Source organism: Mauremys reevesii, linkage group 4 (genome assembly GCF_016161935.1).
Source record: "Mauremys reevesii isolate NIE-2019 linkage group 4, ASM1616193v1, whole genome shotgun sequence".
Lineage (NCBI taxonomy): Eukaryota > Metazoa > Chordata > Testudines > Geoemydidae > Mauremys > Mauremys reevesii.
Window position 1 is genome coordinate 139,881,494 of NC_052626.1, and position 20,002 is coordinate 139,901,495.

The 20,002-nt window shown below is 53.5% G+C and overlaps 1 protein-coding gene across 6 annotated transcripts in view; it reads right to left on the bottom strand.

The window, feature by feature from the left end:
* Window positions 1-20,002, bottom strand: part of DENND2C (DENN domain containing 2C) — a 50,613-nt gene that overhangs the window by 28,699 nt on the left and 1,912 nt on the right. For 4 of the 6 annotated variants that reach the window (XR_005598305.1, XM_039538145.1, XM_039538146.1 and 1 more), the window contains exon 2: window positions 92-260. The gene's annotated coding sequence lies outside the window, so the exon portion shown is untranslated. Of the gene's footprint in view, window positions 1-91; window positions 261-3,789; window positions 4,079-16,486; window positions 16,508-20,002 lie in introns of those variants that run through there. The other 2 variants (XM_039538147.1, XM_039538148.1) reach the window with 2 other exon arrangements.

Genomic DNA, 20,002 nt, shown 5'->3' on the forward strand with positions numbered 1-20,002 from the left:
TTTTTAGCCATGACAGCACACAGTTCCTCAGGCAGGGGCTGAAGCTGCAGCGAGAGACTCAGCATCTGCACAGATGCATCGTGGAACTTACCTCTCTGCAGAGGTCCTGATGTCCCAGCCGCTCCCTACTGCACTCACACACAGCCAGCACCCGAGTGGAGCTCCCTTCTTCCGGCTGAGGGGCAGCTGCACCTAGCAGAGGCTAATGCTGCCCATCTCCAGGGAGGACAGTACTGGCTGTCGTCTTCTCCAGCACTCTCCTGATGGGGAGAAAACACAGCATGCTGCTTCAGCAAACACATGACCAAGCCAACTCCCAATCCCGAGCAAGGCGGCAGGCACCCGCTTGCAATGCATCGTTAACATGACTGGCACCGGGTAACCCCACTGGGCAGCCTGCTCCAGCCTCAATGCTCCACACACGGAAATCTCAGCAGTCAGATGCCAGGGCTGAACCTAGGAAAGTCACAGCACCCACCTCCCAACAGGAGTGGGAGCCCATGCAGCAGACAGCTCTTACACAGACCTTGCCATTCGGAGTACACTCAGCCAAGCGAGTGGAACAAGCATCCCCCCAGTCCCTGCCAGCAGGCCCCTCTGCCCATCTGGGCTGTGCTCATTGTACAGCATGGCGGCCCTACTGCAGCACAGGCACTCTCCCCTCCCTGGCATCAGCAGGCCAGGAGCGAAGACTCGACAGGCAGCTCCTCCTGCAGCCGCAGGGTGACGGTGAGATGCAAAAGGAGGTGGAGGCAGGGGAGTAGCAAATAACAGAACCCTCATCACCTGCCCCCTGCCCAAGGTGTCAAGGGCTGGACGAGAGCCCAGCGTGCTGCAGTGCAAACTAAGGCTTTATAGGCACAACCACCGCTCACCACTGTACCTACGCAACCCCCAGACACACACAGGCCTATATCAGGGCCATCCTCCCGGCACTGCCACCACGGTACCATGCTGCCCCAGCCAGCAGCCCTTCCCTGGCCTGGCCACTCGCAGCCAGAGCCCTGGCAGGAGCCCTCCCACCCAGCACCACGTGGGAGCCTTCTCTCAGCCGAGACCCTGCGCTGCAGCTATAAATAAGCTTAGTCTCCAAACATCCTGAGCCAGGAACCATCCTTCCTCAACCCGTCTGCGCAGCTCGATTAGCAGGCAGGAAAGTGCCCCCCTCCCCTCAGTGGCCATGGCTGCCACACAGCGATAACACAGCCCTCACTTCCCAGGCACAGACCTAGCTGGAGTCACAGAAAACCAACCCTGAGGCCACCAGGAGCAGACACCCAGAGCCTGGGGTCAGAAGACACGGAAGGCCATAGCGGTAAGACACTGGGGCTGGGGCAAAAACTTCACCAAAACAGCCCCTTACTCCCTGCTCCTGCCCCTGGACACCACACCATGAACCCAGCCAAGCGTGGGGAGTAGACACCGAGGAGCCGGGAACCAGCTGGGCCAGTGGCAGGGCAGGCCAGGGCAGCAGTAATAGGAGTGCAGGGAGCAGCAGAGGAGAGAGGCTGTCAGAAGCAGGGACCTCACTCAGAACAGCCAGCAGGAGCAATCACACACACCCAGAAGGCTCAGGGCTGCTGGGGAGGGAGGCTGGGGAATGAGAATCCAGCACCCTATCCAGTGGCTGATTAGGGAAAGCGATGCTCTCAGCCACACAAGAGCCCACAGGAGCCAGAACCCAGCGCAGCCATCCCCAGATCCCGAGGAAGGGATTCTGCTCCATCAGGGTCTGATACCTGCTGTGCAGGGAGGGTGGAGTGCAGTGGGGGAGCCCCCCCATGCAGCACGATTCACAGGCAGGGCTGGAGAGAGGAGCAGCTGAAACCACTCCTGTTATCAGAGCTCCCAAAACACAGGCCCAAGAGCCACTCTAGCGCAGGGAACAATGGGCCATTCACAGGGCTGAGCGCTCTGCGGGCTAACACTCTGCATCCCTCTGCCCACACGCCCCTATTAACAGCTCCACAAGGGGCCTGGCAGCAGGGTACTGGAGGGCTCAGCTATTCCCCTGGAGCAGTGTCAGTTTTCACTTCCGCGCCTTGCCAGCCGTTCGGTGCCCCACAAGGAGGGAGCAGCATGGCCTGGAGAAGCCTGGTCTGCAGGGCAAAGGGCCACAAACTGCAGTACACATCACACTATGCAACAGGCCAGCCTGGGTCTGTCCCCAGCACCTACATCAGGCCCTCTTCACAAGAGGGTCATGTCTGCTCTCAGGAAGCACGAGCAGTTACATCTTCCCCTCCACATCTCATTGGCTGGGGTAGCTACAGAAAGGTGGGAGGCACAGTTCACAGGTATTTAACACTCTGGGGCTCAGTGAAGGAGCCTGCGTCCCCACAGTTACGCTGGAAAGCACCTAGGCCCTCCCTAACCCACCTAGATGCACAGTTACCCAGGACTCAGTAACTCAGCGGCAGAAGACTAGCCCAGCCAGGTCTCACCGTACAGTCCCGCTAGGATCCATCCCCCAGCCAGTTAGCTTTTGTATTCAAAATACTGCAGCATTTATGTCAAGCTAAAGGAATTCACAAGCAAGTTCCCATGAAACACCAGGAAGGCTGCGACACAAGCCATCAGGCTGAGACAGCACCACAACACCTGCAAGCACTGGACACCCCACAGCTGTGGGTACCAAGGCCCATAGTCTGGCCTGCACAAGGCATTCTCCAGCTGCCATCAGAATCCAGGCACTAACCAGAGTTGTGCGTGATCACACAACCCTTGTACCCAGCCCCACCTCAGAACCAGCCTGATAAGGCTTGAGTTGTTCACCAGGGTTTGGACAGCCCACCCAAGTGATGAGAGGCAGAGGGGAAACAGGCGTGGGGGGAGCGTCTGTGCCTTTGTTAACAAAAGGGGTTTTCTAGTGGGGTCTCTGATTCTCCCCTTTTACAGCTGCTAAAGCCTGTGAGCGAATGTAAGCGACATGAGACCCAACACTGAGTGTGCTTATCACGTAGCAGAACCAGCAGGCCCAGTTCTTTCAGCATCACAAACCCATTTCCTTCCTGCTTCCCAAGCTCCGCAGCCAAGGACACAGCTAACAAATCAAACTGCTTCATGTGTCTCCTCCTCCAGGCACAAACCTGCCCTCACCGTCCAGCTTGAGTCAGGGAACCCCAAGAACCCAGTAAGGATAAAGGACACAGCAAAAATCCACCCACAGTTTACAGCAGCAAAATTTCTGTTCGGCTCCCAAGGATTTCAGCACAACCGACCATCACCTAACAATTTACAACAGCAAAGAGGAGAGAGTGCTCCAGGGAAGGGGAATGAGGCCACACAGACAAAAGGCAAAGCCATCTGGGCCACCAGGTTAGCAACAAGTAGGGCTCAGGGCAGCTCAAATCCTGAGGAAAGAGCATCTAACCAAGAACTATCACGAGAGGTGCACAGCTCTGGCCATTTATCATGAATCTCACTAATCTATCTGGGGATTTTTAAAAAGACTATTTGGTACTCAGGTGATTATGTGACAATCCCAGCCCCTAAGTTCCTAGCTCTCCTGGTTGTGGAGAAAAGCTTGATAGTATGACCTCTGATGGCTCCAACACCTGACCCAACTCTGATTTTTTCAGTCTCATGATTTTAAAATCACCCTTCAGATTTTTCGAGGCCCTACTCACGATTTTTCAAATGCATGGAGTTGGCAAGACTGGTACACTTACCAGGAAACGCTTGCATGCCCAGGCCTTTCCCGACCACACGCTTTACATGGCATTTGCAGGAGAGCTGAGGAAGAAGCCCTTGGGAGGGGTATTTGATTAAGAAGCAACAGCAACTCACCAGCAAGCTTTCACCGCTCTGCAGTGCAGGCTGCTCACTGCATGGCACATCTGCTCAAATGAAGTTCTCTACCCCCGTCTCCTCATTGCCAGCTGAACAATGCCCGCACGGCATTCATCCGAGGGTGCACCAACACAGCGTGCCAGCTCAGACAGACTATGCTCAGAACTGTCTTGGTTTATAGGTGCTCCTGGGCTCAAGGCATAAAGCAGACAGCAAATGTCTTCTCCTCTTCAACTGAGCAAGGGTCTAACTCTCAACACAAGGCATCCAGTTCACTGCCACTTCTCTACAGAGAGAAAAGCATCAACAGGTACCGCAAACTTCTCCTAAAAGAAGCTGCACAGCTTTGACTGCAGTTCTGGGACCCAAGCTCTCTAAGGCAGGGGTCCCCAACGCGGTGCCCACGGGCGCCATGACGCCCACCGGGACATCTATGTGCGCCCAGGTACTGGCCGGTGGACAAGCATCCACCAAAATGCCGCAGAAAAGTATCGTCATCAAGAGGCCTCACCGCCAAAATGCTGCCGAAAAGCGGCAGCGCCTCTTGATGTTGCCGCTTCTTGGCGGCATTTCGGCGGATGCTTATCCGCTGGCCATGGTCCTTGGTGGCTCGTCGTCCGGCGCCCACCACCCGGAAAAGGTTGGGGACCACTGCTCTAAGGTATCTCCCTGGTCCTTGAGTAATTACAATTAGAGCCAGATACAATTAACAACAATTAATTTCTATTCCACCTCTGAGACAACCTGATGGAAGGTGAGCTAAAGGAACTAGCCAACATCACCTCTCTTTTGGGTCTAGTCAGCCAGGCACAGCACTGAACAGGTATTTGTCAAATACACCCACCCGTTTGGAAGAATGGAATGCAGCACTTAACCTGCATGGGCTTGCGAGACAGGTGGCTGCCCTCAAAGAAGAGGGATTTGATGAAAGCTGCTCCAGAGGGTGAAGCAGGAAACTATATACACTTTGCCCTCAGGAGGAATCAAAGAAGTTGCTCCGAAGCAGGTTGGGATGGTCTGACCTTTAAATTAAAGAAAGTTGCCTTCTGTGAGATCCAATCAAACTGTTAACACAAACCTCTGCAAAACCTGACCCAAGGGACCTTTACAGCACAACTCAAGGGACTAGGGACAAACTGAAATCACCCTGGTCTTTTAACTGCATCACATCTGACAGCATCTTGTGAGGCTTCTCTGCAGGAACTCTGATCTCTAAAGTGTTCCAGCTTGCAAGGGGTTGTAAATCCGATCAGCAAATTTCTAATCCTAAAAACCAACCAGGTACTCCCAGACCCTTTCACACAGGGACACAGGCAAGTTACTCAGGGACTCCTGCAGGACCAAAGTAATTAGCCTTGGGAAGGATGAGTCTTTGCTATTCCAGACCTCTTCCCTATTGTACATTCTCAAGTGCTTCTAAAACCTGGGCTTCCTACACATGAGAAAGTTCTTCACCCCTCACCCCATTGCTCATTCTCTGCACGTTCCTAACTCTGCCGAGAGCACTTCATGCAGGGAGCATTCAACTACAAGCTATTTTAGTTAAATTTACACTTTAAAAAAGATGAAATGATTGCTGCACCTCCACATGGCTCTCTCCAAACTGCATCCAGAAGGCTCATTAGTCTCCAGTTTGTTTTCCTGCGTTCCCAAAAGTAGCCAAACAGCCACCCCCACCCCACTCCATTAATGGTGCTAATACTTGCAGTGCCTTGCATCTGAAGGCACTAAGCAGAGATTCTAAATCAATATCATTTTATTTGAAAATTTTCTTCCTAGGTACAGAAAGATTTTAAATGTTTCTAGATGAGATCTGCCAACAGCATTGTCCATTTCTTGAAAAAGAGATACCTTCTCAAGATGCAGTTCTCAGATTCAACGTCTAGAGAAAGTTTCCGAATCTTCGCCGAAAGTTGAAGCATGAGGCATTTTAACACTACATGGCAGGGAATGCTATCTTTTTTCCAGTACTGAGAGCCAGAGAGCATTCTAAGCATTTTCCATCCAAAGAATCCCAACAGGATTCAATTTCCTGAAACCGTATGTTCCAAAAGAGAACGCTGCCAACATTATTCAGGAACAAAACACTCTTCATTGTTGAGCCCACCCAACGCAGGTGCTGCTGGCCCTGTGCTAACCCTCATACTGCAGTCACAAAATCTCAAGCAATTAGCAAAACAAAGGCACTAACATGTATGCGGAATCTCCTATTACAAGGCTGCAAAGCAGACACCAGGACCCACGCAGATTAATTCCTTGTGACTGTCAGCTTTCCAAGCCAATGCAGTTTCAAAATGCTTCTCAATTGTGAACTGCCCACGAGGTGACAAGTCTTCCTACCACAATGACCCAAGGGTGGGGGGAGGCCTTCAAGTCTCTTGCATTCTGGGAAAGCAGCCAAGCAAATATTGGAGAGAGGTGGTTAGTAAAGATATTTATTACTCACTGCGAAGGCACAAACAAGGATACATCTCAGAATTCGTAGACACTTACTCTGCTCAGATGCAAATCCTATGCTTTTCTGAGCAAAACTCTGCCCCGTTCTGGAAGTGGAAAAGTCTGGGCAGTATCAGATAATAAACAACACTCCAGGAATGCTGCGTTCTGTCATTCGTCTCCAGCTCAGCAGAAACCACCTCTATTAGGAACTGGAAGCTGGCACCGGGCTAGCAGTAGAGTTGAGCTCCAGAGCACCACAGGGTAGGTTTGCACAGCCAGTAGCTGACCAGGGCTGGAATGCTCGCTGCCATGTAGACATACCCACTGAGACCCCAGAGGCAGGCACAGAGCACATAGACTGGATCACCACCAGTGTGAGGATAAATGACGTTCGACACTTTATCTTAACCAGAATGAACGAGCTAAGGAAAAAACGCCTCCCCTTTCGCTGGGTTCTGAGCCATTCGGCATTAGGCGGGAAGTGCAGCGTTGCCAACTCACCAGATTTTATACTTGGTGTTTTTCCAAAAGGCCCAGTTCTGCACGTCTCAATCTCGGGGTTTGTTTCTTTAAGTCTCTAGCTGTTGTGGATGCAGAGGGAAGATCCCTAAAGGCTCAAACACCAGAAGGCAAACAAACAGAGCCCAACATTCGTTATTTTTTTTAAATCTCATGATCACTGCGGGGCCTGACTCATGATTCCTGAATGTCCAGGGTCAGCAACACTAGAAGGGCAGCAAACCACCCAGCTCTGAAGCAGGATTTCAGCTAAGTCCGGTGGCTGTTTGCCTGAGGGCCCTGCAGTTTCACACCAGGGTGCAGGCGAGCTCAGCAGAGGCATTGCAGGCTGAACGGAGGGATAAGATCAAAGATCAGCATAACCTGAGGTAGTTCCTTGATGCAGAACCACCGACACCAGTCAGGAAATGGATATTCCACAGCAGACAAAAAAGGGATGCCGGGGCCACTCCCTGCTGAGGCCTTTATTGTCTTTTGCCCCATTAGCAGAGTTGGCATTGACTGGAGAAACCAGACCTTTTGGTCTCTGTTTCACTCCCCCCTGCTCCTAGGCCTCACCCAGATCTCTGTACCCCCAGGGTCAGGATCACTGCAATCTCCCAACAGAATAGGCAGAGCCTCCTGGGCTTGCTGGAGCTGGGGTCTCTCCCCCCACAGACTGGGGCTGCACCGCAGGAGTGTGGCAGGGGAAGGCACAGGCCCGCACACCTGTGGAAGGTGGCAGGTCTGACAGGGAGGAAGCTGCCCTCCCCTCTCCCACAGACAGGGTGACTGGTAAGGGCCACCCAGCAGCACTCACTGGAAATGGGCTCAGTAGCAGTGACCTCCCTGCTGCCCCTCAGGTCTCAGCTGCCTATGATGGGCACACTGGCAGGCAGCAGAACAGCCTGGGCTATCAGCCAGGAGGGAGGCAGGGCTCTCAAGCGTCTACTGGAGTCTCCTCCTCACTGCCTGGTGCTTGGCAGCTCCTGGGCTGCTCACTGCCGGAGCATCAGGCAGCCTCCTCCACGCATCTGCAGCATCCCTAGAATCATCTGCACACAGAGGTGGCACACATGGCAACAAGCACTAACCTCACAGGAGAGTGGAGGGTACCGGGGCCCAGTTTCCACAAGCAATTGGGAAACAGGGCAGCCGAAATCCTTGCTTCAGTCTCAACTCCTCGGGGACAGGCACCGTACTTGCCCCAGAGGCGCATGCAGCTCCGAGCACTGTCAGCACCGCACACCACAGCCGAGCGTGAAGAGCTCTGTCTAGGCGAGGGGGACCATAAAGTACCTTCCTGTTGCTCTGGCTGCAGGAGAGTCCAAGAGCTCAGATCCCCACTCCAGCCCCAGTGCTCCAGGGACAGCAGAAAGTGCTGAGCAGAGCACTCGGAACTACAGCCCTGGCAATGGGCCGTGCTGCAGCTGCTTTCAGCATCCTCATTCCCTGCAACAAACAGAGCTAGGAGCTGAGCAGAAATATTAGGCAGGAACGGAGCAGCTAACTCCACGTCGTGCTCCTAGCCCAGCCTGCCAGTACCTCTGCCCTTGCTGGCACAGCCCAAGCCACCAGCTTTTGTGGAGCTGCTCGATCTATACCCTAACAGTTCCAGGGGCCAGGACTGTCTCGTGCCCATACTCCCACGGGAGAAGCACCTGATTCGGGAAGCTCCAGGAAGGAGTCACCTCTGTCACCCCCTGCGGCCAGTCCTCTTTGCAGCTTTCCAGGCCAAGCTCAAGATAAGTCTCTTCGTCGGCTGGGAATGGAGGGCTCCACTTTGGTCAGCAAGTTAGTCTACAATCAGTCAGTGAGTTAGTTTACAATCCCCAGGTACCACGCGTCCTTCTGCCACCAATTCAAGAGATCCACGTCCCAAGACAACGTGTTACCCGGCTTTCCTGGGATCTGGACTGTGTCCAACCCTCTGCTTGGGGGAGACAATTCCTATTGGTCCTACTGGCCTCGAGAGCAAACAAAAGCCAGCCCGAGCAGATGGAAAACAGACATCCTGAGAGTGGGCGCTTACCCATCCAGCCACAGGAAGCTGGAAACCAAAGGCCAGAGATGGCACTCAGGACAAATCAGTGGGCGGAAATGCCGCATCCCAGCTGGCCCCACACCTCCTCTCTCAGCACTACTGCACTTTGCTTCCTGAGATGAACCTTCAGGTTACAAGGAGCAGCAGCAGCAGCTAACTGAATAACCTGCCTTGCCCAGCACTGGAGCAAAATGCCCAAGCCGATTCATCGGGCTTTGGTAATACATCCGCATGAACCTGCGATGGCAAAACCGTGGCCTGGGACACACAGGCTGTTCTGCGCCATAACATTAGTTACCACACCTCCCTCCACACAGGCAGCAGCCATAGGAGCAGCTGCAGAAACAGGTTTATTCGCAGTGACTGAAGGCCCACGGACAAACATTTAATTAACATGCTTCCAAAATAACTAGAAGAGCAAGGAAGCAGGTGTCTCCACATTAGAAGGCTGCATCAACAAGGGACTGAGCTATGAGAAGAACAAAAAAACAAACCACACCAGGTCAGACCAATGGTCCATCTAGCCCAGTGTCCTGTCTCTGATAGTGGCCAACACCAGAGGCTTCAGAGGGAATGAACAGAACAGGACACATCCCCTGTTGTCCAGTCCCAGCTTCTAGCAGTCAGAGGTTTAGGGACACCCAGAGCGTGGGGTTGCATCTCTGACCATCTTAGCTAGTTACCAGAGGTGGACCTATCCTCCATGAACTCAAATGGCCCCTTCTGCTGGTCAGTAATGTCACAAGTGGGGAGCTACCACTGCTGTCTCTCCATTTCTAAGCAGTTCACTACCCCATTGCAGTTGGAAGGCACACGCCGCTCTGAGAAGTGTGATCCCCTCTGAGACCCCAGCTCCTTCCCTTCACAACTGCAAAGCATATTTCCCTGTTCAGGTCTCTGCATCTCTAGAGCATCACAGCCTCAAAGCACTCAGAAACATTAACTAATCCAATCTCAGCCGGGCAGGCCTCTTTTACCCCATTTTACACAGAGTCGGTGACTCACCAAAGGCCAGAGAGGGACTCGCCAATCCCCAGCCCCTACCAGAGAACCGACCTGCAGAGTGGCCCCGCAGGAAGCCCTGGGAGTGATAGGCTATGGCACACTGGACTCCTGGCCTTATTCCATCAGCAAGACAGTTTTGTTGCATCAGCCACAACCCTCCCATTCTCTGCACCTCGCTATCATGAGAATGGCCATTCTGGGTCAGACCAAAGGTCCATCCAGCCCAGTATCCTGTCTTCCGACAGTGACCAATGCCAGGTGCCCCAGAGGGAGTGAACCAAACAGGTAACGATCAAGTGATCTCTCTCCTGCCATCCATCTCCACCCTCTGACAAACAGAGGCTAGGGACACCCTTCCTTACCCATCCCGGCTAATAGCCATTAATGGATTAACTCCATTAACTTATCCAGTTCTCTTTTAAACCCTGTTATAGTCCTAGCCTTCACAACCTCCTCATCAGTGACCAAGCGCAGCAGCCACCACAGGGGCGGCCTAGAGCTGGATTCCAAATGTCCCTGAAATGGCTCTCCGGGTCCACGACATGCTCTCAGCAGCATTGGGCCTATGGCCAGAGACTAGCTCAGCTAGTGGCACCGATGTGGACAGAACCGTGATCAACAAGTGCATCATCCCAAATACGTACAGTAACAGCAGCTGCCCATTTGGGGAGCCCAGGAGTCCCCTGAAACCTGAGACGCCCTGACAGGGATGGCCCACGCAGCTCTTTCCCCTCTAGCTAGGCTGTGCCTTCCTTTGCAGTGGCAGACGGGACAGCAGACAATGCAAACACCATTGTTCAGATATAAACAGAGGTAGGGGCTGCCCTTCCTGGCCAGCCTGCTGCCTGCCCATCACCCTCCTCCTCCCCTCCCTGGAGCCGAGAACAAGCTGCGGTAGGAGCTCTCGCTGTTAGCAGGGGCTCGAAGAATCCCAGAGAGGCGGTGCGTGTTCATTTTCAACTAGCTGCAGCAGAGGAAGGGCCTACACAGCAACTCACATCCTGGGCCAGGCACAAGGTGCAGGGCCTACGAGCCGCACATCTGAGCGCGCAGCATGAGTGACAGCAGACACAGTGCAAGGCGCTGAGAGCCTGTCCATGCCAGGGAGAAGAGCACGCGCATTTCATCCTCAGCTACACACAAGTGCCAGATGAGTGGGTTGGGGGGAAAAGGAGGGAAGGAGAGAAATGTACAGCCATAAACTGGCTATGCAGAGAGATGCAGATACAGCTTTGCCCATCAAATTACATGCAGCTTTCAAGGGAAGAGACACTGCCCGTGCCAGCTTCATTTCTCCATGCAGGTGAAAGAGGGTCTGACTGGCAGGGGGCATAGTCTTGTGTTTCTTACCCCTGCAAAGGTTTCTTTAACAAGTTTTTAACCATAAATCTTGGTTCGCATCCCCTCTGGTTTTGCCCATCAAGGAGCTGAGTCCGGCGAATCAAGAGGGGCCAGGATTGCTAGTCAGGCTGTTTTGTGCCCCTCTAACCCAAACTCCTGAGAAAGGGTGGGCAAAAAGCTCTGAACGATTCATCAGCCCCAGTCCACAGCCCAGGGCCCAGAAAACTCCTCCTCCCAAGGAGTCTCCAGCAAAAACACAGCAGACAAGACTTGCTGTCCCTGAAGTTCCTTAGGTAAAACCAAGCAGGTTTTACATAGCCTTTCGGGCCATCTTCATGGGTCGGAGTGGAACAACAGGCATGAGCCCAGCGATGCCTGCTCTCCTTCACCTTCCAGAGGTGACAAAGGTTCAACTTCACCTAAAAAATCGCAAAGCCTGCCCATAAATAGTCTGCCGGCGTAGCGATCCTCCCTACCTCTGAGCCCGGCAAGATCCGGACACAACACAACGGAGAGTGAATGGGCTTGAGCAGGTTTCTGCTTAGTCCCACTGCTCCTCCCCAGGGCTCGTCTGCTGTAGATTCCCCAGTCCTCTGCCCCAGCCCGGCCTAGAGAGGCTGGTTACTCTGCCGGCTGCTCAAGTGCTTCAAATAAAAACAGAAATAGGAGGAATTCTCATGACACCCAGACCCTGTGTGAACGAGCCTTCTAGGAACTCAGCCAGACACCGCGAGATGGCGAGTCAGAGCTCTGCAGCCTGATCACCAGTGCATACGACTGACACCCTGCCCGCAATCTCCTACTACCCCGCACATTGTCTGGGGAGGGCTTGGGGCAGGAGGGCAGATGTAGGCTACTGAATACCAACCTGGCAGGCAGGTATGTGCCTTGCCTTCCCTGCCTTGCACCCGGTTGTATGTTTTACAGGCAAAAGGAGGAGACAGGTCATGGTGAAGTGCAGGGGTGAGAGGAACCAATTGCCAGGTGTCTGACACCTGGCCCCCCTCTCTTTTAGGGCCCAACCCAAACCCTGTTTAGTCAACAGGAGTCCTTCCAATTAATTCAATGGGCTTTGGATCACATCTCCAGTCCCTACCGATGTTCAAAGCGGTGACATACAAGGTACCGCATCTCCAGTCTGACCCTGAGCAGAGAGCCCCATGGGGATGCTGCACAGCTCCCGGAAGAGCAGTCTGCAGGCTCTGCCTTTCCTCTCCCTGAGGTACAACCCAACGAACTGCCCATGGAGCCAGTTACACTCAGCTCCACCAGTCAGGGAGCAGCTCAGAGTTGTCTGCACTGGGATTCATGGGATCTGTACCGCCCCTGTGTGGAGCTGGGGTTGGGATAGAGTCCCTGAGCCCCTCACTCTCAACCACAGCAAGTTTAGGGCCTGTGGACAGGAGGGCCCAGGTATTCTATGGTCTGGAGATAAAATGCTGAAGACAAGCAGAGTCACTTGTATCTATGCTTAGGGAGCAGCAGACAGGCAGCTTCACTCCCCAGTTTACTGCTAACGTGCCCACTGAACCGAGACAGCCCCAGCTCCGCAGAGAGACCAGTGCTGCACTCTGGCTCCTCCTGCTCCTCTGGCACCCACAGGTAATACACAGTGAACTCGCTTAGACCTGCAGTGGAATCCCAGGTGACACCTTCCCTCCCTCTGGCCAGTGCAGATCTGGGTTCCAGCTCTGGCAGAGAATCCAGGCCTCTCAGCTGACCGAGAACTGGCAGCAGTGGAAAAGGGGACACTGACTGACTGGGGAAACAATCACTCTTCACCTGTACCCCAGCCGGCTCTTACTGCACGGCTGACCATGCACAGGGTGTGGGGCGGCCACAGGAGGCCCCGGACACCCCTCACACAGACCTGCCCACACCTCGGCTTTGCTCTCAGCTGCAAGTGGTACTGGCTCTCCCAAGTGGACGCACGGACGCCAGCAGAGACTTTGCTCCCAGACTGACGTCTAGGAGGAGACGACATCAGCTCAGGGAGCAAGGCAAGTGCAGGATGGCTTGCAGCAGGTCTGGGGAGCAAGTGGAGGGGGGGTGCACTTTGTCATGGCATTTACATGCAACAGGGCAGCTACAACTGAGGGCCCCAGCCCCAACAAGCAGGGATTTTATACTTCCCTCCTGGCCACTGAGGAAGGTGTTCAACAGTAAAACACAAAATCACCGCTGATAAAATTCACAGATGACAAAGATTGACACTGTGGTCAATAACGAGAAGGACAGGCTGCCATACAGAGCCACCCAAATCGCTTGGAAAGCTGGGCCACCAACACAAAACACGTTTAATACAGTCAAATACAAACTGATACATCCAGGAAAGCAGGCCACACCTGCCAAACGAGGGAGTATCCTGGAAATAAACAACTGAAAAGGATCCAGTCTCAGAACGGACACTCAGTGAGAGTTCCCAGTGCGAGGCTGTGGCCAAAAAAGGCTAATGCAATCTTTGGACTGGGAGAGCAAGTAGGTGTAGGAATAGGGAGGTGATTTCACCTCTGAATATGGCACTGATGAGACTGATACAGGTATATGGCATCCAGCACTGGTGTCCCCATTTCTAAAAGGATGTTGAAAAACTGGAGAGGGTCCAGAAAACAGCCTAAAAAGTTATTCAAGGCAGGAAAAAATATGCCTGACAGTGAGGGACATAAAGAGCTCCATCTGTTTAGCTTATCAGAAAGAATTCGGAGAGGTAACTTGGTCACCATGTGTCAGTACCTTCACAGGGAAAAGTCCCAGGTACTCAGGGACTCTTTAATCTAAGGGAGAAAGGCAGAACAAGAGCTAAGAGCTGGACATTATTCAAATTGGAAATATGGCCCCAGTTTTGAACAGGGAGGGTGATCAACCACTGGAACAGGCTCCTGAGGAACATGGTGGATTCTCCATCTCTTAACATCTTCAGCTCCAGACCGGCTGCCTTTCCAGATGAGATGCTTTAGCCAAACACGAGTTATTAGGCTCTGTACAGGGGTAACTGGGTGAAATTTAATGGCTTGTGTTATACAGGAGATCAAACTGGATGATTTAATGGTTTCTTCAGGCCCTGAACTCGACGAATCCGAGACTCCAAACAGATGGAATTCCATGTGTTCCTGAGCTGTGAAGAATTGTTTCCACTGCAGCCATGTCACGGCACGAGCCTTGGGAGCCAAACACCGAGGGCCACCAGGAGAATGGGCTGCAAGCTCACACTGCATTTGGGGGAATCAGCATGTCAGGGGTTACCGCAGCAGAGTTTAACACAGGTAGGAGATTAAGGGGTTTGACAGACATTCAGTATGTGCTCCTGTCCTAACTTCAGCACTGACAAGAGACCAGCGTGAACCCTCTCTTCACAGGGCTTGCAAACAGCTGGTTGGTTACTTCAACAGCATGCGCTGAAACAAGGGATTTTGCACTTTGCGGCCTTTCCCATCCCAGAGAGCAGAACTCAGCTGGGGCTGGGGACCCACAACTGTGGCTTTTCAATATTTACCAATGGCATTTACACATGGATTTAAAATCACAAGCAATTCAGGGCAGCTACACAGCTGGTGCATGTTCAGTGCCCAGCAGAAGAGGGTTTTCCCTCAAGGGCCTCTGGGCATCACCGTAATGACACAGCCACCACAACAGCTATGGGCTAATCCCTGCCCTTGGGGAACAGCAGTGCGACCGGTGTACACACAGGGGCAGCTCCAGGCACCAGCGCTCCAAGCGTGTGCCTGGGGCGGCAAGCCGTGGGGGGCGGCCTGCCGGTCGCCGCGAGGGCGGCAGTCAGGCTGCCTTCGGCGGCATGCCTGCAGGAGGTCTGCCAGTCCCACGACTTCAGCGGTAATTCGGCGGTGGGTACGCCGAAGCCAGCGGACCTCCCGCAGGCATGCCGCCAAATCCGCATTACCAGCGGACCTCCCGCAGGCACGCCGCCGAAAGCCACCTGACTGCCGTGCTTGGGGCGGCAAAATACATAGAGCCGCCCCTATGTACACAGCACAATTAATTCCCCGGCAGAAAGCTGCACCGACACTCTGTTAGGGCTGTAAATGAGATTGTTATAATGTCACAGGGACAAAACCCAAACAAGCCTGAAAGCTGAAAACTGAAGCTTCAATATCCCTACTCCATGGTTCTCAGCTCCTCTTCGCTCCCACCACACCCCAGCCTGAACCCCCTCTGGAAACACAAGGTCCCCCTCTTCCCTGGCTTAATTCAGTGGAGGATGAGAACACTTTGATAACCTCATAGTATTAGCCAACTCCAACTGGCTAAGCATCTTCTGGATTCAGATGCCAGAGCTGGAAAACACCAATAGATTGGGAGAAGCAAGACTGGGAAGTTTTATTAGCTCATCCAGCCCTTCCCAGGGGTCCAGTTCAGGCTTGTTCCTTTTTGTAGGTTTCCTGGAGATGTGTCCAGCCTGGTTCTGAATATCCCAAGGAAAGGGGTTTCCCACTGCCCCCAGGACACACCTCTCCCCCTGCTAACACAGACTCACTGGCAGGGAGTCCCCCTGATATGCAGCTTTGAATTTCCCTTTCCCAGCCCCCTCTCATTGCCAGTTCAGCTCCTTGTACTACCCTCAAGGATTCCTCTGGCTCCTCAGTGCGCACACCCGCCACCCGTCCCAGCCCACTTTCCCATTACTCATCTGTTGTGCAAGCTCCAAGCCAGGCATGTTGCGCTCAGCATTTCCCCACCAACAAACTCCTCTAGCCCCCACCATCCTGTGGCTCTTTTCTGAGCTCACGCCTATCTCCTGCTGGTGAGGGGGGTGCACAGAGATGAGCACAGCACCCCAGGGCAGCAACAGCCATCTTGCAGGGAGCAGGTCTTCCTGCTCCAGGACGACACAGTCGTGTTGTGCTGCATCTCACTCATCAGCTGCCCCACACCCCACCACCTCCTGAGATTTCCTGCAGCACCTCTCCACCCCAGAGCCTCTCTTCCTCACCTCTGTCAGCTGGGAGCTCCCCAAGCAGAAGCCGCGACTCCCCACCCACATCTCCTTTCTCTTCACAACCCTTTACTCTGTCCCTGGCCTCATGGCTGTCCGCAGCACCCCCCACCTGCCCAGAACTGCTGAGAAGCTGCCACAACTTCACCTTGCACCGCTGCAGTATCTCAGGAGCAGCTTCCCCAAAACCCTTCACCCTGATCTCACTCCAGTCTCCTGACATGAAATAGGGAAGGGAAAAGATTCTGCACTAATAGCGACCCACAGTATGAAAATCAAACTCAGCAGACATCTGCTTTCTGCAAACACAGTATGACAATCTCCTGGGCAGGGCATGTCACATGGGCCAGGGGAAAAATTCAAGGACTGAGACAAAACAGAAGAGAGAAAAAACCAAGAGCAGAAACAGGTCTCACCTGCGGGATGATATGGGCAGGTTTAAACTAATCCATCATACCCCAAGAGAAGCCAGTAGTGAGTATCACACACAAGCGTTTGTTCCGTGTGCTGTTCCTCTGCGCCCATACTGCAGCATACCACACGCAGCCCCTACAGCATGCATCAGCAGGACGGAACATGCCAGCAGCCGGCTTGCCAAGCCTGGAAAAGCCAAACAATGACTGCATGTTTCTCATTTTGAGACTCATCGGCATGAGACATCAGTATCCACTGCACCATGAAGGTCTCAGGAGCACTTTTGCTTCTGCCAAAACTGAGTCCTAGGGCTGGTTAGCATACCAGGGCTCAGGAAAGGGGCTGACCACTCCATCTTCCACAAGGCAGAGGGCAAACTGCTGGGGCTGGCAGGAGCAGAGAACTGCTGCACTGAGCATGTGGCGAGGTGGGGACTCAGCCAGCTGCCTTCCCTCCATCATCACATAGGGCACAGAGACTATCCCCAGTCCCTGGTCCCTATGGGAGTCACTGCCCTGTTCTGCTCCCTCACCGTCATCCACCTACCAGATGAAAGGCAAGGCAAGAAACAGATGCCATCAGTTAGATCGGAGTCACAAGGCTGCAACGTGGCATCTCCTGGCAGCAATGGATCTGCACCCCAGCCTCTCGCTCCAGAGACAGACATGACCAACACCGCCGAGAGAGGCCAGCACCTTGGCCCCCGGCCACTCACAGCTGTTAACCCCCAGACGTGGGTCCTTGAGGGTACATGGGGAAGGTAGCAACACCACCTTTGATCTGGGCAAAATTGAAAAGCGAAAGCTGCCAATGCACTGAGACTGTCACCGAGCGGAGGGGCCCCACGCCGGCTGGCCACTGGGTCTGTGCCACGTGCTAGGGGAGCTAAGACAGGTACTAGAATAACACCGCTCAGAGCTTCGTATGCTGGTGCTCCCCTTGTTCACACAGCCCTGGGGGAGGATCAGCGAGGTCGGTGCATTCCCCTCCCCAGGGTCAGCAGAAGGCAGCATTCAAGTTCAGCCAGCAACCCAGGCATTAGCATCCCCTTGGGATAGGCAGGAAGTGAATATGCAGAAACCATGGCGCTATCACACCTCTGAGCCAAAGCAGCTATGACAAGGAGTCTACAGGCCCGTCTGCCTTGACACTGCCTCAGACCCACCCCAGGAAACATCCACAGGCTCAGACACTGGGGTAGCAAAATAATACAACCCCCCCCCCCAAGCCACTGGTGATGCCACAAATACAAGGTACAAAGTCAATTCCAAGCCCCAAAGAGGGTCTCAAAATCCTGTCATCCTAGGAACTGACAAGACTGGCCCAGATCATGCTTTGCCCCAGTGCCCAACTGAGGATGCTCCAGAGGAAGGGCTGAGACAGCCTGTAACGAATAATTACAGAATAATCTGCCAGGAGTGGCACTTTCCGCCTGTCCCAGGCACTTAGCAGTTGTGTTCTGTACTGAGTATTCCATATGGTGACCGCCCACTGCATTTAACGCTCCCCATTATATAACAAAGGGCCAGATTGCCACAGCTGGGTCCTAAACAAACATACTTACAGTCAGCCTGCTGTGTGGGCTGGTTTTAATTTTTCCCCAGGCACATTTAAAGAAAAGTAGCCCAGATCCTTCAGCGAGAACTACAGCACTCCTGCGCCCTCGGATCCCGTGCTAATGCTAATGCCCAGTGCCCCACACACCTACCAAGAATTAACTGCCTATGCTTCCAGCCTGCCCCACAAGGTGGGACGGGGCTCGCAGGGGTCAGTATGAAACAATCTGTTTGTGCAATGCCCAGACTCTGATCCTGACTGGGGCCTCTGGACATCACCACATGACAAAGAGGTGATATTTTAGGAGAAACTGAGGCTCACAGAAGGGACATGGCCTGCCCAAGGTCACACAGGCAACCAGGAATAGGACCCAGGAGTCCTGACTCCCAACACCCTGTTCTAACTACAGGCCTTTCATTTGGCTTCACATCCTTGAACCTAGGCCTCAGACTTTACCCTACGGGCATCTCGGAAGTCACCCATCTTCTCCTCACTCCTTCCCGACGCTCCCAAAAAACAGCCTATGTGTGGTGAACCGTTCCCTCAGAGGAGGTGAGAAACAGGAAACCTCAGCCATTCAGCTGGGCAAACCCATCACTCACAAGGCATAATTAAGTACCTGTTTGGACACGTTCAGTTTAACACACCGTCTTGTTATACCAGTTTCTTCCTCAGATAAGCTACTGGCAACACAAACCTCCCAGAATAAGAGAGAAACCAGCTGACCAGGCATCACCCTGAGTGCAAATAAGATGCCACTAAACCCATGAGCCAGTTGCACTTACAAAGGAAATTTCACTGCTATACAAACCATTTCAACATTGCATCTTCCAGGAAGGCAAGAGCCGGTCATTCCAGTCCAGGATGTCCCGGCACCCCACCCCGATGCTAACCCACACCCATCACCAGGGTCTCTCGCCCTGAGCCACGATTGCATTCTCTTTGCAAAGAAATGGCAAGCATTGAACAGGCCAAGAAGGAATCCAATGCAGTCCTGAGCTCTCTCCTCCGGGGCAGCCGAGTCCAGAGCAACCTGAGACTAGGGCTTCCACCTGCAGAGCCAGCTGTTGTCTGGGCCCATGCTCGGTGGGCTGGGACACAGTGCAAGGCCTGGCTCGGAACTCCCGGCAGAGCCCGTCTGCCATTGCATCGACTTGGTCTCTTCTGGGAAAACCCAGAATTTCCCCCTGTGCTTCTTTCCCCCTTGGCTGAGGGAGTTTGCAGAGGAGAATCCTGTAGCTCCCAGGGTTTCTCCTGCTGGGGGTTTTAACAGCCAGGGCTCTCACAGGCACGGGCTGTCCTTAGGAGGAAGGGCACTACCCAGGGATTCTGGAGACATGCTTTCACTTTTCTGCTCTACCACAGACTCCCTGAGGGACCCTGGGCAAGTCGCTTGGCTTCTCGCTACACGATGGGGATAACAGCACTGCCCTGCCTGCCTCACTGCTGTCGTGAGGAAAAGTACATTGCAGGCCAAGGCACTCGGATATTATGGTAAAGAGGCCCAGCCAGCGTCAGGACAGAGACCGCGAGGCCTGCGTAAAAATAAAAGTAAAGACAAAGCAGTGGCAAATGCGACTCCGCAGGCTCCAGGACAGAAAGAACTCCTCCAACTGACAGAGTCAGCAAGACACGTCCCCAATGGGCAGGTTTTTCTATAATTGTCCACTAGGGAGTTTCTTGCACCTTCCTCTGAAGCAGCCAATTCTGGCCCCTGTCAGGCAGAGGAGACTGGATTAGGAGGTGCCATGGGCTGATCCTGTCTGCTAGTTCCCGTGTTCCTCACATCGTTCAGTATGATAAGACATTAACAAAGCGTTAGACTCATCTCCAGTGGGCACCACAGCCTCTGTTTGCAGAACGCACTTCCCCAGAACAGTCAAGTTTCCCTTTCCCCACAGTGCTGCAAGTCCAACCTCCTAAAACAGCATTTTGCCTCCATTAAATGGTGTTAAAGAAAC